The sequence below is a fragment of the Pelophylax lessonae genome (assembly GCF_965119305.1).
Source record: "Pelophylax lessonae genome assembly, chromosome: 1".
Lineage (NCBI taxonomy): Eukaryota > Metazoa > Chordata > Amphibia > Anura > Ranidae > Pelophylax > Pelophylax lessonae.
Window position 1 is genome coordinate 819078845 of NC_138768.1, and position 17067 is coordinate 819095911.

The window sequence follows — 17067 nt, forward strand, 5'->3', positions numbered from 1 at the left end:
TTCTACTATGTAGAACGGTTGATCTTTGCTTTTACACCAATAGGAATGTCCCTGCACAGTAGAAAGCACGCCCCTAGGACACACTTAACCCCTCCCTGTCCAATAAAGTTAACCCCTTCCCTGCCAGTGTCATTTTTGCAGTAACAGTGCATATGTATAGCACTGATTACTGCAGTAATGTCACTGGTACCCCCAAAAGTGTCAAAAATGTCAGTCAAGGGTCCGATCTGTCCGCCGCAATGTCGCAGTACCGAAAAAAAAAATCGCAGATCGCCGCCATTACGCGTTAAAAAAAAAACACCAAAAATGACAAAAATCTTTCCCTTTGTTAGTAAACGCGATAACTTTTGCGCAAACCAATCAAAATACGCGTTTTGTAATTTTTTTTTACCAAACATAGGTAGCATAAAACAAATTGGCCGAAAAATGTTAAAAAATTTTGATTTTTACTTTTTTTTTGGGGGAATTTCATATAAAAAAATGTGAAAAATATTGTTATTTTTGCAAAATTTACGCTCTTTTTTTGTTTATAGCGCGTGATCAAAAAATCGCACAGGTGATCAAATACCACCAAAAGAAAGCTCTGTTTGTGGGAAAAAAAGGACGTCAAATTCGTTTAGGTACAGCGTCGCACGACCGCGCAATTGTCCGTTAAAGTCACGCAGTAAAAAATCGCAAAAAAACCCCTGGTCCTTTAGCAGCCAAATCCTCCGGGGCTTAAGTGGTTAAAGTTCATGTACGGGTAAAGGCAGGCGTCCCAATACTTTTGGTAATATAGTGTACATCTTGAGGTACATCACAAACGGTATAACGGATTTCGGCTATAAAGCCGTACTCAAAGGGGTTGATTTACTAAAGGCAAATAGAATGTGCACTTTGCAAAGTGCAGTTGCACTCTGCAAGGGCAGTTGTTCCAGGGCTTAGTAAATGAGCAAAAGCTCTGCTGACTTCCATCATCCAACCAAAATGCTGTTTTCTTTTTTTATTTTCCTTGCATGTGATCGGATACCCTTTGTAAAGTGAAGATTTACCTCATTTACTAAGCTCTGGAGCAACTACACTTTGCAAAGTGCACAGTTTATTTGCCTTTAGCAAATTAGCCCTATAGTGCTATGAGTCTGGCTTTATAGCCGAAACGCATTTCCTATAAGCAGCAGCACTCAGCCTGGAAGGAGGAGAGGTTGTACCATAAGGTTGGATTTGCTTGGTTGGTAAAACACCTCTTAACGTTTAATGCAGCAGATGTTGTCATGCGGCACATTGGGCTCTTTTGGCATGGGACTTCCTACTATATATCCTAGAACAGTTCCCAAACTGTGGGTCGGGGCCCGCTGGTGGGTCGCAAGCTGCGTTTGAGTGGGTTGCGCTGAGCCAGAGTGGGCCTGCTTAAATTGTGCTGAGCTGGAAATCACTGAAAGCGGGCGCTCGCTTAAATTGTGTTCTGCGAGCCTGCGCAAATTACAGAGAGCCAGAGCAGTCAAATCGCGACGGTTTCAGGACCCCACCCATGCAGTTTACGGAGGCTGGTCTGCATTTCCCGCGAGGAGGATACTTGCATCAGTGAGTACGTATGTGGGCTGTTATGTAGGATATGTTCATGGGGTGCAGAGCCAGCTCCACGGTCCTGCTGGCGGCAGCGGCGGTGGCTAGACTGGTGGTGGGATTCTCTCAGCTATAGCGGGCAGAGACGGCAACCTCTGTGTCATAGGAGGACCAGGTGGCCTGGCGGTGTCAGGAGTTCATGGCAGCTTCTGGGATCCCAGTAGAGGATCTGAAGGAGAAGAGCCAGGACACCAAGACCAGCATAGAGCTCCTCATCATGGGTGAGGTGTGCTGGGCCCTGGAGAGGGCAAACAGGGGGCTTCACCTTCATTGTGCACCGCTGGGAGAAGAGGGTGAGTGCCATGTAGCCTGCTGATCACTGTCCTGGGGTGGTTGATTTCTGTCCTCTGCCTGCCTTATACTTTCTATAAGGGTGCTGATTACTTACAACTCTGCTTATATGCCACAGGTTTCTGACCCCTAACTTAGAACATCTGGCAAGTGTATTCAATAATAAATTGATAAGTAGTAAATTGATATTTTTAATTTAACACCCCCCTCCCTTTAAAATATGCATTATTATTATTATTATTTGCATTTATATAGTGCCAACAAATTCTGTAGCGCTTTACAATATTCAATTACAAGCAAGTAGGTCCCAAAAAATAGCTGTATTCAGAAGTGGGTCTCGGCCCCAAAAAGTTTGGCAAGCCTTGTCCTAGAAAGCTGGTCTTCTGCAGCCAGTGCCTGTATGAATCCAACATAAGCTAGGTAGGCTGTACTGCACTGCACAGTGTACTGTAATGTTCCCAAGATTCTAGGGCAATATCCCCCCCGGACAACATCCCCCCGGACAATATCCCCCCGGACAACATCCCCCCGGACAATATCCCCCCTGAACAATATCCCCCCGGACAATATCCCCCGGACAATATCCCCCGGACAATATCCCCCCGGACAATATCCCCCCGGACAATATCCCCCCGGACAATATCCCCCCGGACAACATCCCCCCGGGACAACATCCCCCCGGGACAACATCCCCCCCGGACAATATCCCCCCCGGACAATATCCCCCCCGGACAATATCCCCCCCGGACAACATCCCCCTGGGCAATATCCCCCAGACAATATCCCCCCGGGACAACATCCCCCGGACAATATCCCCCCGGGACAACATCCCCCAGACAATATCCCCCGGACAATATCCCCCCTGGACAACACCCCCCCCCCCGGACAATATCCCCCTGGACAATATCCCCCCTGGACAATATCCCCCCTGGACAACATCCCCCCTGGACAACTTCCCCCTGGGACAACATCCCCCGGACAATATCCCCCCTGGACAATATCCCCCGGACAATATCCCCCCGGGACAACACCCCCCGGGACAACATCCCCGCCGGACAATATCCCCCCTGGACAACATCCCCCCTGGACAACATTCCCCCTGGACAACATCCCCCGGACAATATCCCCCCTGGACAATATCCCCCTAGACAATATCCCCCCTCTAACCCTAACCCTCTAACCCTAAGCCTAACCCTATGTCCCAGGGATATTGCCCGGGGGATGTTGTCCCGGGGGGATATTATCCGGGGGGGGAAATTATCCGGGGGGATGTTGTCCCGGGGGGATTATGTCCAGGGGGATATTATCCGGGGGGATATTGTCCGGGGGGATATTGTCCTGATACCGGTTCCCAACTGGAGGAAAATCACAGTGATGGCCATAGCAGTGCACAGCGGCAGTGTAGTCTCCAGGGAAGTCAGGACCTGGCTGTGCTGTCTGGCAGGGCTGTCTGGATCACAAGACTGAGTTATGAACATCTACATATGCAGTATTATTCAAAGGTATGTTCAACTGGTTGCCTTGAGTTGCCTTGAGTTCATCTCTAAAGATTATCCCATATTGCTCATGGAGCATTGCCAGTTAGAAAAGGGCTGGAGCAGAAGAAGAAGATGTGTCCAGAGCGCCATGATCTGTATACCCAACTGTGTATATCAAAACGTTATAGAGAAGACCTTTGAGAGCCATCTCCAGCCATTTAATAGTGACCCCAACACAGGAGTTTGAATTCCAGTCTCACATTTCACAGGCCACTGCCCCTGGACTAGACTAAGGATCTAACCAGCTGAGCCTTCCCTCCGCCTAATGATTTTCATGCTGGGGACCACATGCAGGAGAACGCTCACATCCAAAAAATAATAATACAGTTGCAAGTGCTGTGGTGCCAGAAGACCTAACATTAATTTGTTGGTCTGTAAGCTATGGAACAGCTGCCGGGTCTGGGAAATGTTGGCTTTTATCTGAAGGGACATCGTAAGATTACAAAAAGAAAAATGAAAATACATAAAATGTAACATTTATTTACAGCAGAGGTTGTTTTACCATATGTTTGTGTCTGCTTTAATAACAAGCTAGACTTGCTGGTATATCAATCATATACTATGCGTATATATATATATATATATATATATACACATACATACTTACGCTATATTACCAAAAGTATTGGGACGCCTGCCTTTACACGCTCATGAACTTTAATGGCATCCCAGTCTTAGTCTGTAGGGTTCAATATTGAGTTGGCCCACCCTTTGCAGCTATAACAGCTTCAACTCTTCTGGGAAGGCTGTCCACAAGGTTTAGGAGTGTGTCTATGGGAATGTTTGACCATTCTTCCAGAAGTGCATTTGTGAGGTCAGGCACTGATAGAGAGAAGTCCTGGCTCGCAATCTCCGCTCTAACTCATTCCAAAGGGGTTCTTTCGGGTTGAGGTCAGGACTCTGTGCAGGCCAGTGAAGTTCCTCCACCCCAAACTCGCTCATCCATGTCAGGCGTCCCAATTCTTGTGACAATATAGTGTGTGTGTATACTGATTTACTGATCATAGTTTTCTCTGTACCAGTAAACAGCTCACAGTAGCTTGTAAGGGCTTTCACAAAGTGTATGTAAACCCTTACAGCCTTGCCATTTCTTATACTGGACTACAGAACAATTCCTCAGTAGTGTAATGTGACCAGGTGTCTTGTACATCAGGTCCTTCCTTATGGCTTGGGTGATCTCTGGGGCTCCTAGGTTTCTTTAGCATGGGGCCTACCAAGGAACTTCCAATTACCGGTTTGAAACCCTTCTGAGCCATTCTGTGGGCAAATCAGCCTGGCTTGACCAATACTTAGGTCCTACATCCAGCGGGTCACTTATCACTGGGCATAAGCCCATCCTTTTTTCTCACAAACAGAGCTTTCTTTTGGTGGTATTTGATCACCTGTGAGATTTTTTGATCATGCGCTATAAACAAAAACAAAGCGTCAATTTTGCAAAAATAACAATATTTTTCACATTTTTTATATGAAATTCCCTCCCAAAAAAATGTAAAAATCAAAATTTTTTAACATTTTCGGCCAATTTGTTTTATGCTACCTATGTTTGGTAAAAAAAAAATCGCAAAAAGCGTATTTTGATTGGTTTGCGCAAAAGTTATCGCGTTTACTAACAAAGGGAAAGATTTTTGTCATTTTTGTTGTTTTTTTTTTAACGTGTAATGGCGGCGATCTGCGATTTTTTTTGCGGTACTGCGACATTGCGGCGGACAGATCGGAGCCTTGACTGACATTTTTGACACTTTTTGGGTTACCAGTGACATTTCTACATTTTTACAGTAATAAGTGCTATAAATATGCACTGTTATTGTAAAATTACACTGGCAGTGAAGGGGTTAACTTTTTTGAGAGGGAGGGGCTATGTGTTTCCCTAGGGGCGTAATTCTAACTGTGATTGGCTGTGGCTTGAGATGTATGAACAGTGATCAACGGTCCTACATAGTAGAACCGTATGATCATCATTCATACACCGGGGAGAATGACAGGCGGCTTGTTTACATTAGCCGCCTGCCTTTCTCCCTCTCCACCGACGATCGTGAGTGACCGGCGGACAATCGGGTCCGCCGGTCACACGCGCGGGGGGGTCCGTGACCGCGCGGGAGCGGGAGCGCGCCCCCGGCGGCGCGCGCTCGCTCCTGAGACCCTCACGGGCTAGCAACGTACACCTACGTCGCTCTGCCTGTGAGGGGCTGACTGCCGCAGTAAATATACTGTGAGCAGTCGGCAAGTGGTTAAAGGGACTCAGTAGAACCCCAGCTCAGTAATTCGCCCGCTCAGCAGATCCCCAGCTTATTAGCACCCCTGTTTAGCAGCTTCCCAGCTCTTAAGTTCCCGTGGTCAACAGATCCCCAATTCATTAGTACCCTTGTTCAGCAGAGACCCCACTCAGTAGTACCCCCAGCTCTGTTGTTGCCCCACACAGTAATCCCTCCAGCTCTGCTGATCCCCCACTCAGTAGTAACCCTTAAGTCTGCTGATCCCCCACTCAGTAGTAACCCTTAACTCTGCTGATCCCCCACTCAGTAGTAACCCCTAACTGTGCTGATCCCCCACTCAGTAGTAATCTCTACCTCTGCTGATCCCCCACTCAGTAATAACCACCAGCTCTGCTGATCCCTTTCTCAGTAGTAACCCATAGCTCTACTGATCCTCTGGTTTGCAGATCCTTCTCTCTGCAGACCCTGTTAGCCCCTGCTATATTGTTTCCATGCTGTGCACCACATTATTATTATTATTATACAGGATTTACATAGCGCCAACAGTTTGCGCAGCCCTTTACAATGTGGGGGAAGACAATACAGTTACAGTACAGTTCAATACAGGAGGAATAAGAGGGCCCTGCTCGTCACATGTGAGGTCTCCTAGTTTCCCCTGCTCCATTTCCCCAGCTCTGCTGATTCTCCACCGCTCAGTCCTCTCTTTCTCTCTCCAGTCCCCGCTCAGCTTCCCAGATATGACGATAACCTTCCTGTGTATATATTTTTTTTGTTAATTTACTGTATCCACAGTCAGCCATTTACTGTAGCCAGATTGGTAAGGATGAATTCTGATTGGTTGTTCTGGGCTGCTATCTTTGCTACACGAAACAGTCCCCTGAGCCAGAGCTTTGCACCTGGAGTTGTACCGCCGTACAGGCCGAGACGGCAGCTGCTGCAGCCAGATTGCTGCTTCCTCACACTGCATTGTGTAAGGTGTCTGCACAAGGAATTCTTGCCGTACCATCATGATTGAGCCATTTCCCTTCACAGACATCCTCAGGCATTTGTATTGAAAGCACTAATCAAAAGTCCGCCTGTGTGAGGAAATGTCAGTAAAATCATATCTGGACTATGCAGTCAGTCCTCACTACCCGTTACTAGACCACCATGAGAGATTCACCAAACCTGGAGCTAATAAAATTTGATTCATGGTGGAGCTGTAGGCCATGGAAAATACACACTCCAGGTAATCCAGTTGCTCGTTAAATCTAGGAGATGAGCCCCGGTTCACACTGCTGCGACTTGTTATGCAACTTGAGAGTTCAAAGTCGCAAGACAAGTCGCGCCCCATTAAGGGCAATGCAGCCGTTCTAAATGGTGTGACTTAAGTTGCTCCGACTTAGAAAAAGGTTCCTGCACTACTTTTAGTGGGACTTCAATATGACTTGCATCCACTTCTGTTAAAGAAATATGCAAGCCATGATAAAGTCGCAGGGTTAGGATTAAACTGCAAAACTTACCTTCCTCCTTGCTTCAGCTGACTCCCTCCATCTGTTCAGCCGCTCCCCCAAAGACACTTCTATAAGACGCTCCGGACAGCGGCTGCACGATGACGTCATCAGGTGCAATGCAAGACCAATACCCCGGTCCCTGCAGTGTATTCTCCCCCCATGCTCCGACAGTCTTAGGTCCTGATGTAATCAAGACCCATAGCCCTGCATTGGATATAATGATGCTGAGAGGACAGTCCACCGCTGTGGTGGTTTAGGGGAGTGCTATCTACCGGGGGGAGCAGAGGATCAAGTAAGTTAAAGTGCTTTTACTCTCCCTAAGGACTTGTTCACAAGTACAGTACCTCTGAAAATGCGATCCACGCTCAGTTCGCTTTTTTTAGAGGTGTTTGACAAGCAATGAGGAGGCAAAATGTCGCCTGATTGTACCCTATAATTGCTGTACTACTGTGCTACAATCGCATGCAGTGCACGTGATTGAGGGGTGGTGGCAGGGTAGCCCCTGAAAACTGCATTAGTCACGTTTGGTGGTGGAACTACCTGGCGAAAACGTCAAGGTTTTGCTGCGGCATGTGCACAGCCGTGAGCGCCTGTATGTTAGTGTTCAGGGGGGTGTTTGAGGAGGCGGTAAAACTGTAGCTCAAAAACCTGGTTTTACCTCCCCCTCATGTGTGAATGATCTCTTAGACTAATTGAGCAGTGAACCCTTTCGGTGTGGGATATTTGGGCTTTAAAGGGTAATTTTCAATATTTTAAAGAACAACCATTGGCTGAGAAAGGAGGCGTGGCTTGCCTTCGAAACACGTCCTGATTGGCTATTCCCCTCCAGGTTGACAGACCGTGTTCCTGGCTTTGACAGCTCACTCCCCAATGTCCTCCGATGTCCCCCTACACTTGAGCCGCCGCAGCGGCATGGACTGACAGACCCCCCCCCCCCCCCCCCCTCAGGCAGGGCGCTCTTGCACTGACCCTTCTCTGTTTCTACACTTTCTACATCTTTCTGAGTGGCATTTTTAATACATTTCCTTTATTTATAATTAAAATTGCACTACACCATGAGTCTGCTTGGCGCTTCTCTCCCCTCGTCCTCTTCAATATTTCAAAACCTGCAACCTTCGTTAAACTAACACTTGATGATCCTGCCACGAGGATCTTTCTTTAGTCATGTACCTTCTGGTACAAGGTGACAACATTTTGTCCCTATCTCGCAGTTATCCCCCTGTGGTGTCACCCTGTCACATAGTCATCTGATAAATGTTTAAACATATGGATGCTTCCACACTGCTCTGTTGCAAAAATGCGATAAAAGCACATATGAGTTTTTGGCACGTTTCTGGAGTTTTTTCTGGTTGCACATCAGCCTGCACCTGTAAAACAGGAACATGTGACACAAAAAAAATGAACCAAAAACGTAACTGTGGGTGTGTTTTTGATGAGTATTCAATGCATTTCAGTGGGGAGGTGCATTTATAGTGCGGTTTTAAATAGTGATCGACCGATATCGGTTTTTCGTTGCTGATACCGATATTTTGACCATTGCATATTGGTATCGGCTGATATGGGCCAATATTTTCGTACATTTAAAAAATGTTTTATTTTTTATTTTTATCACTTGACATGTACTCTTGAGGAGGGATCTGGGGGTCTAAAAGACCCCAAACCCCTCCTCTGCACTTAACCACTTAAGCCCCAGCCCTATTTCAGACACTTTTTGTTTACAGGTTAAAATCAGTATTTTTTCCTAGAAAACTACTTACGTCATCGGAGACCCGATCTAAGCCGTTTCCGGCTTTGATCGGGACTCCATCCAGCCGCCGGACGTGTCGGCTGGGTGCTCGGGTCTCCCGGTGGGACGGGAGGCCCGTTCAAAGTCACAGAAGGCGTCGGGAGGGGTAACCCGGGTAACGATCGAGCGGCTCCCGAGCTGCATCGGTCGTTACTGACGAAAAGCCGACCGTCGGCTGTAAACCACGGTACCGGGATGGTGCCTCTAGCTAGAGGCATCATCCCGGTATAACACTGCAAAGTCTGCTGACGTACCCATACGTCACTTTGCGGTAAGTGGTTAATAGCATTCAAAACTCTAAGTTTGGCTGTTTTGAATGCTGTAATTTTTTTTATCTGTCGCCAAGTTTTTACATGGAGATCCGGTCAGAGACGAACGTGGCTTTGATCGGGTCTTCGGCAGCCGTGCAGGCTGGTTTCCCGGGTCTCTGGGTGGGACAGGAGACCCGGGCGAGCCGTGGAAGGCGACGGGAGGGGGGGGGACGTCCCCTCCCGCACCTTGCAATGACAGCCGAGCGGCTTCTCAGCCGCATTGGTTGTCATTACAAGAGAGCCGACCGTCAGCTGTGGACGCCGGTACCGTGGTGATGCCTCTAGCTGCAGGCATCACTCCGGTACAGAACTTTCCGAAATATCGGCAATATTGGCCACCTTGGTGGCCGATTCCAATATATCGGGGAAAGTGCATATTGTCCCTCGATATATCGGCTTTGCCGATAATTGGTCGATCCCTAGTTTTAAACACACACCAAAAATGCAGCAAGCAAGACTTTTCAAAATGCAACGGACCAGTGTGAAAAGTTTCATAGGATTATTATTATTAATATGATGGATTCAAATAGCGCCGCCAGTTTACGCAGTGCTTTACAACAATTTAAAGGGATGCATTTTTCCTCCGCTTTTTTAACTGAAAATTGATCAAAAACTGATCAGTGTGAAAGGGCCTTATAGGCATGATCCCCCCGTTGTCAACATATCCTACGTATGCATGCGCACGTAGCGCTTTTTGGTAAATTAGACTGCGGTGTCCCTCCTGATCGCCCCCGAGAAGGGGCAGCCCGGCCAAATCTATATCGCCGTATCTAAATAATGACCCGCACGCCTAAAAATGTGTCTATTTATCCGAATGTGTGATCTGTCTCCACGACGCTAACCTCAGATCCTGGAACAGCGGGTGTCTATGTATTCCGCATTTGACCGCAGCTGTTAAATAAGCTTGCAAGGTTCCCATTCGTATTTTTTTTTTTTTCCTCTTCCTTATGTTCTCCCAGGCAGTGTGCTGTTAATCTGAAGCCTGTTTTTTTTTTTTTCCTCCCCTCTCTGTGTCTCTGGCAGTCCCAGACTCCAGATGTTCAGAGTGCTAGTTGGGAAGTCCTACTGGCGCCACTTAGGGCAGAGGGCAGGGGAAAGGCACGCGAGCTGGAACCCAAAGCACTCAGTCACTGCAGGATTTGGCACATTCCCCAGCATTTTGCTGGCAGCCTCCCCAGCTCTCTCCTGGCCATCTGTTCCAAAAACACACTTTCAGAGCCTCATCATCACTCAGGATACAACAGTAAGAGCAGCTGTTTCAGAGGCACCGAAAAAAAAAAAAAAAAAAAGGAGACTGTGTGCTAAAGGTCTCTTTATGAGAGAGGAAACTAGATTATGAATAATAGCACAACAGTTGGGGCTTCATAAAACCTAAAGGCTGCAGCACAGGAATTCTCCAGCCGCATGCCGGAGATACTGGATCTCTACAGCTTCATCAAACCTAAAATAGATAACGCACCACGGGGGGGATCGTTGTAGAAATTCCCAATATCACAGAATAAAAAGAGGGTTCAAATAATTGTAAAATTTTCCTTTACGTTTACCTTAAACTATGTAGTGCAAGGGCCTGCCTGATTGGATACAATGGGAAGTTGGTTAGTTTGTTTGACCTTATATTATATGGTTTTTGGTAAATGTAAAGGAAAATTGCACAAGAGAATTGAACATGTATTTCCAGTCTAAGTAAAAAAAAAAACAAAAAAAAAAAAACGTTTTGTAATGAAAGCAGCAGGTAAAAGTGTAATAAAGAGGAACGTCAGTCCTGTTTTTTAAAAATGTAAAGACAGCAGCTACATATGTGTATACGTGTATGCGCGTATATATATATATATAATATATATGCGTGTGTATATGTGTGTATATGTATACTGCATACATGTAATATTATATATATATATATATATATATATATATATATATATATATACAGCTATATATGCGTATACGTGTATGCACATATATATATACAGTGGGTACGGAAAGTATTCAGACCCCCTTAAATTTTTCACTCTTTGTTATATTGCAGCCATTTGCTAAAATCATTTAGGTTCATTCTTCTTCCTCATGAATGTACACATAGCACCCCATACTGACAGAAAAACACAGAATTGTTGACATTGTTGCAGATTTATTAAAAAAGAAAAACTGAAATATCACATGGTCCTAAGTATTCAGACCCTTTGCTCAGTATTTAGTAGAAGCCCCCTTTTGATCTAATACAGCCAGGAGTCTTTTTGGGAAAGATGCAACAAGTCTTTCACACCTGGATTTGGGGATCCTCTGCCATTCCTCCTTGCAGATCCTTTCCAGTTCTGTCAGGTTGGATGGTAAACGTTGGTGGACAGCCATTTTTAGGTCTCTCCAGAGATGCTCAATTGGGTTTAAGTCAGGGCTCTGGCTGGGTCATTCAAGAACAGTCACGGAGTTGTTGTGAAGCCACTCCTTCGTTATTTTAGCTGTGTGCTTAGGGTCATTGTCTTGTTGGAAGGTAAACCTTCGGCCCAGTCTGAGGTCCAGAGCACTCTGGAGAAGGTTTTTGTCCAGGATATCCCTGTACTTGGCCGCATTCATCTTTCCCTCGATTGCAACCAGTCCTCCTGTCCCTGCAGCTGAAAAACACCCCCACAGCATGATGCTGCCACCACCATGCTTCACTGTTGGGACTGTATTGGACAGGTGATGAGCAGTGCCTGGTTTTCTCCACACATACCGCTTAGAATTAAGGCCAAAAAGTTCTATTTTGGTCTCATCAGACCAGAGAATCTTATTTCTCACCATCTTGGAGTCCTTCAGGTGTTTTTTAGCAAACTCCATGCAGGCTTTCATGTGTCTTACACTGAGGAGAGGCTTCCGTCGGGCCACTCTGCCATAAAGCCCCGACTGGTGGAGGGCTGCAGTGATGGTTGACTTTCTACAACTTTATCCCATCTCCTGACTGCATCTCTGGAGCTCAGCCACAGTGATCTTTGGGTTCTTCTTTACCTCTCTCACCAAGGCTCTTCTCCCCCGATAGCTCAGTTTGGCCGGACGGCCAGCTCTAGGAAGGGTTCTGGTCGTCCCAAACGTCTTCCATTTGAGGATTATGGAGGCCACTGTGCTCTTAGGAACCTTAAGTGCAGCAGAAATCTTTTTGTAACCTTGGCCAGATCTGTGCCTTGCCACAATTCTGTCTCTGAGCTCTTCAGGCAGTTCCTTTTAACCTCATGATTCTCATTTGCTCTGACATGCATTGTGATCTGGAAGGTCTTATATAGACAGGTGTGTGGCTTTCCTAATCAAGTCCAATCAGTATAATCAAACACAGCTGGACTCAAATGAAGGTGTAGAACCATCTCAAGGATGATCAGAAGAAATGGAAAGCACCTTAGTTAAATATATGAGTGTCACAGCAAAGGGTCTGAATACTTAGGACCATGTGATATTTCAGTTTTTCTTTTTTGATAAATCTGCAACAATGTCAACAATTCTGTGTTTTTCTGTCAGTATGGGGTGCTATGTGTACATTCATGAGGAAGAAGAATGAACTTAAATGATTTTAGCAAATGGCTGCAATATAACAAAGAGTGAAAAATTAAAGGGGGTCTGAATACTTTCCGTACCCACTGTATCATGTGATAATTGCAGAAAAACCACACCGGCTTGAATGGCACCCGAACATGCGCTCTGATATTGCAGTGCGATTTGAGATCATGGGCAGAATCGCAGAGATGAATAGAGCCTAATGGTTTTTCAACACAGGCGGCCGATTGGGAACACTAGTCAGTTTTTCGGGTGGACCCACCAGTCTCCTCTATGGAGCGGCGGGTGTCAACAGACATCTGTCCTTTGACACCTGCCGACATCTGATCTGATCCTGTCCTCTTAAAACAAATGAATGGGGATCCATTCCCTATCATGCTTCTCCTGGTGGCAAGCCGAGGTTCAGCACCCACCTGGAATCGTGGACTTTGACTAGCCTGAGCGGTGTTATCTCTTTTCATTGTTACATCCAACCGACCACGGAGGAGATGAGCGGGCTGTGTCTGTGTCCGCTCTGTATAAGCGGAGCGAACACGGATTCCGCCATCCGCCTGCTCAGTAGTGATCAGCAAAAAGATTCCCCACTGAGCAGGCAGACTCCAACGGGGCCTGCACCATGTGGAAGAGGCTTTAGGCTTCCTGCACACTGGATGTTTTTTCTGCTGCTCCTAGGGGCGGCTGACATTTTCTTCCTCTAAATGCTCCTGCATGTTAGCTATGTGTCCATGAACATCTAGGCAATTAGAGGCGGAAAAAAAACCCCACAGGCAGCTCCTCCAGGAACAGCAGAGTTTTGACAGAAAAAACACTGGATGTGCTTAAACGCATGTAAACGCGCTAAAGTGCTAGGTGCGTTTAGCTCTTGAGGGAAACTTCATTTCAATAGTCAAAATAATCTATTATTCTGGCCAATAAACAGGAATTATCACCCAAAAGCTTGACGTGTCTAAACGGGCTTCAGTGCGTTACACGAGTTTACATTTTTTTTTCTGCCGAAACTCTGCTGTCTAGAGGAGTCGAAGAGTTAGCAAAATGTCCAATGTGCATGAGGCCTAATTGTTATTGGCACCCAAAACGCGGGAGGCAGATGCATGTTTTTTCACTCACAAAAAAGCGCATCAAGCACAGTAAAATATGTGCAAAGCAGAAAAAGTTCCATAAGCTGTTTTGCTGCACATTCGTTCCTCCGGTGCTCCTCCTCAGGACTTCTCTAGAGCTTCTCCTATCCTCCGGAACTCTCTACCTCTACCTCTCTGTCTGGCTATCTCCCAGTCTGGCCACCGATCCCAGAAAACGTATCTCTTCAGTGTGATCCCAGAAAACGTATCTCTTCAGGGCGATCCCAGAAAACGTATCTCTTCAGGGCGATCCCAGGAAACGTATATCTTCAGTGCGATCCCAGAAAACGTATCTCTTCAGGGTGATCCCAGAAAATGTATCTCTTCAGGGCGATTCCAGAAAACGTATTTCTTCAGGGGGATGCCAGAAAACGTATCTCTTCAGGGTGATCCCAGAAAACGTATCTCTTCAGGGTGATCCCAGAAAACTTATCTCTTCTGGGCAATGCCACAAAATGTATCTCTTCAGGGTGATCCCAGAAAACGTATATCTTCAGGGCGATCCCAGAAAATGTATCTCTTCAGGGCGATCACAGAAAATGTATCTCTTCAGGGCGATCCCAGAAAACGTATCTCTTCAGGGCGATCCCAGAAAACGTATCTCTTCAGGGTGATCCCAGAAAATGTATCTCTTCAGGGCGATCCCAGAAAACGTATCTCTTCAGGGCGATCCCAGAAAACGTATCTCTTCAGGGCGATCCCAGAAAACGTATCTCTTCAGTGCGATCCCAGGAAACGTATATCTTCAGTGCGATCCCAGAAAACGTATCTCTTCAGGGCGATTCCAGAAAACGTATTTCTTCAGGGGGATGCCAGAAAACGTATCTCTTCAGTGCGATCCCAGAAAATGTATCTCTTCAGGGCGATTCCAGAAAACGTATTTCTTCAGGGGGATGCCAGAAAACGTATCTTTTCAGGGTGATCCCAGAAAACGTATCTCTTCAGGGTGATCCCAGAAAATGTATCTCTTCTGGGCAATGCCACAAAATGTATCTCTTCAGGGTGATCCCAGAAAACGTATCTCTTCAGGGCGATCCCAGAAAACGTATCTCTTCAGGGCGATCCCAGAAAACGTATCTCTTCAGGGCGATCCAAGAAAACGTATCTCTTCAGGGCGATCCCAGACAATGTATCTCTTCAGGGCGATCCCAGAAAATGTATCTCTTCAGGGCGATCCCAGAAAATGTATCTCTTCAGGGTGATCCCAGAAAATGTATCTCTTCAGGACGATCCCAGAAAACGTATCTCTTCAGGACGATCCCAGAAAACGTATCTCTTCAGGGCGATCCCAGAAAACGTTTCTCTTCAGAGCGATCCCAGAAAATGTATCTCTTCAGGACGATCCCAGAAAATGTATCTCTTTAGGGCCTCACTATTGGTCAATAAATGCTACAGCCAGACTCTGTAATCCACAGTACGGTGGGAGAGGCTGTAGGGGGTGGAGCAGTAATTGACTTTATTCCTCCAGGTCGTAATTTGCATATCAGAGTGCACTGTTTTTTCTGGGGTCCCAGGAGCTCCTCAGGAGATCACATATGACATTCCGGTAAAATAGTAAGTGTTATAACAATTATATGTCCATGGGCAGGCTATGACCTCTGAAGTAATATACTAACATCGCTCGGGATCGGTCCAGTCCATACAGTAGGCTCTAATCCATACTATATAAGGTGCAGGTCCGGTTCGCAGCTATAAGTGCTTGAATGTGTATAACAAGGTTGACCGCACTCCAATAGATGGAAATTCCAATAACATTTATTTCAAATAATACATAATCAAAACCATCGCATCTAAAAATAGGCAGAGAACATGGATGTTAACGCATTTCATGCAATATGCACTTACAACCACTAAGCGCATATTGCGCGAAACACGTTAACATTCAGATTCCTTGCCTGTGACGTTTTGGATTACGGAGTATTTGCAATAAATGTTATTGGACTTTCCATCTAATGGAGTGCGGCCAACCTCCTTATACACATTCAGATAATTAAGGCTGTGACCTTCGCAGACCAATCTGGTTGACCAATCTTATAGGAAAACTGATTGCCTTCATTGGTCGATCTCTATCTATAGATAGTAAACAATGATAGATTGTTCGATATTCAGCTCAGTTATTTGTTATGTAGAAGTCTTTCCATGCTCCAGTTATATATTCAATGAACATATATCTTCCTAGGATGTATACTGCTGGTGGCACACCCCCCGCGGTCGGGGCTTGCGCAGATTTCTCATGTTTGGTACGCGTTTTTGTGTCAGTATCATGTTTTTGAGGGAGAGCTCATTCATTTCCCTTCACATGGCTTCTGGAGGAATGTTCATTGTTCTGTAGATCATACAGGAAGCTGACTTTGCTGCTTCATGCAGAGAGCAGCTGGGGTGTGAGCATGGATGGCAGACAAGGAACACGTATGAAGCAGACACCAGCCAGACTCCTGGGCTCCTTCTGAAAGGGAAGAAATGGGATTTTATTCTTTAAGGACCAAATTCTTTTATTTCATATTTTCTGCACAATTTTATTTTTATTTTTCTTAAATAAATGGAACATAGATCTTAAATAGAATTTAAATAACCCCAAAGGATAATCTTTGTATAAGAACCTTGCAGCTGACACCACCAGGAACTCTGAACACCGCCGCGCTCTTGTCCTCATAGCCCGGGATGCATGCTGTATACAGATCCATGTTTCCTAATAGTCAGAGCTGAGGCACACCAACACCTTATCTATAGCAGACAATGAATGAAGAGAACTAAGAGGACACCTTCAAGGGGTGTGGAAGAAATATAGTACACAAAGAGTGTCACTCTCTAAACATGTATGGTTGCGGTCAAAGAGGACATGTTGGATAAAGTGAGTGTTGCATTACAGCACACTTTGACACATCATTGGTGTTAGTGGACACAATAATAGTCCATAGAACCGGCGTCAGTGGATGCAAAAATAACCCCAGCATTGGTGTCAGTGACCATAATAACCCCAACATTGGTGTCAGTGACCATAATAACCCCAACATTGGTGTCAGTGACAATAATAACCCTCAACATTGGTATCAGTGACCATAATAACCCCAACCATTGGTATCAGTGACCATAAGAACCCCCAGTATTGGTATCAGTGACCAAAAGAACCCCAACCATTGGTATCAGTGATCATAATAACCCCAACCATTGGTATCAGTGACCATAAGAACCCCAG

General features: G+C 45.9%; 1 protein-coding gene across 1 annotated transcript in view; it reads left to right on the forward strand.

The window, feature by feature from the left end:
• ATOH8 (atonal bHLH transcription factor 8) overlaps nt 1-17067 on the forward strand; it is a 96062-nt gene that overhangs the window by 56239 nt on the left and 22756 nt on the right. The gene's annotated exons all lie outside the window — the stretch shown is intronic.